Source organism: Triticum aestivum, unplaced genomic scaffold (genome assembly GCF_018294505.1).
Source record: "Triticum aestivum cultivar Chinese Spring unplaced genomic scaffold, IWGSC CS RefSeq v2.1 scaffold67190, whole genome shotgun sequence".
Taxonomy (NCBI): domain Eukaryota; kingdom Viridiplantae; phylum Streptophyta; class Magnoliopsida; order Poales; family Poaceae; genus Triticum; species Triticum aestivum.
The window spans coordinates 1-1,108 of NW_025287690.1; the positions used below are offsets into that span (position 1 = coordinate 1).

At 48.7% G+C, this 1,108-nt stretch overlaps 1 non-coding gene and 1 pseudogene across 1 annotated transcript; both read right to left on the minus strand.

Moving 5' to 3' along the window:
- Nucleotides 1–460: 460 nt before the first annotated feature.
- LOC123178754 (5S ribosomal RNA) lies at nucleotides 461–579 on the minus strand. Its single transcript, XR_006489825.1, has one exon. It is a non-coding gene; the product is annotated as a 5S ribosomal RNA (ribosomal RNA).
- Nucleotides 580–950: 371 nt separating this feature from the next.
- Nucleotides 951–1,056, minus strand: LOC123178755 (uncharacterized; annotated as a pseudogene).
- Between the last annotated feature and the right edge of the window lie 52 nt (nucleotides 1,057–1,108).

Genomic DNA, 1,108 nt, shown 5'->3' on the forward strand with positions numbered 1-1,108 from the left:
TCAAACACGGAGACGAGTTTACCACGGTTTCCACCCCACCCTCGGAGTTCTGATGGGATCCGGTGCTTTAGTGCTGGTATGATCGCATCCGACATGTTACCCCCGCCTTCGTCCCTTATGCTTGCCACTCCCAGGTCCACTGCAAAGATGATTGTCATTCTTACTACCATTACAACCGTTGCCTAATAAAGGATAATGCCCTATATATACTACTTACTCCCCCCCCTCAAACACGGAGACGAGTTTACCACGGTTTCCACCCCTCCCTCTATACCGCAGCAACACGTATTTTTTTACCCCTTTCAGAACGCGCTCCTCGCGCCACAAAGCGGCCTCTAGACGCGTGACCAATGAGCAGCGAGCTAAAACATATCGCAAATGTCAAAAATAATATAACGGGGTTAATATATATCGCGCACATGCGATATGTTTGTCACGAGCCGCAAAAATAATTAAAAAGGGAATGCAACACGAGGACTTGCCAGGAGGTCACCCATCCTAGTACTACTCTCGCCCAAGCACGCTTAACTTCGGAGTTCTGATGGGATCCGGTGCTTTAGTGCTGGTATGATCGCATCCGACATGTTACCCCCGCCTTCGTCCCTTATGCTTGCCACTCCCAGGTCCACTGCAAAGATGATTGTCATTCTTACTACCATTACAACCGTTGCCTAATAATGGATAATGCCCTATATATACTACTTACTCCCCCCCCTCAAACACGGCTACAAGTTTACCACGGTTTCCACCCCTCCCTCTATACCGCAGCAAAACATATTTTTTTACCCCTTTCAGAACGCGCTCCTCGCGCCACAAAGCCGCCTCTAGACGCGTGACCAATGAGCAGCGAGCTAAAACATATCGCAAATGTCAAAAATAATATAACGGGGTTAATATATATCGCGCACATGCGATATGTTTGTCACGAGGCGCAAAAAATAATTAAAAAGGGAATGCAACACGAGGACACCCATCCTAGTACGACTCTCACCCCAGCACGCTTAACTTCGGAGTTCTGATGGGATCCGGTGCTTTAGTGCTGGTATGATCGCATCCGACATGTTACCCCCGCCTTCGTCCCTTATGCTTGCCACTCCCAGGTCCACTG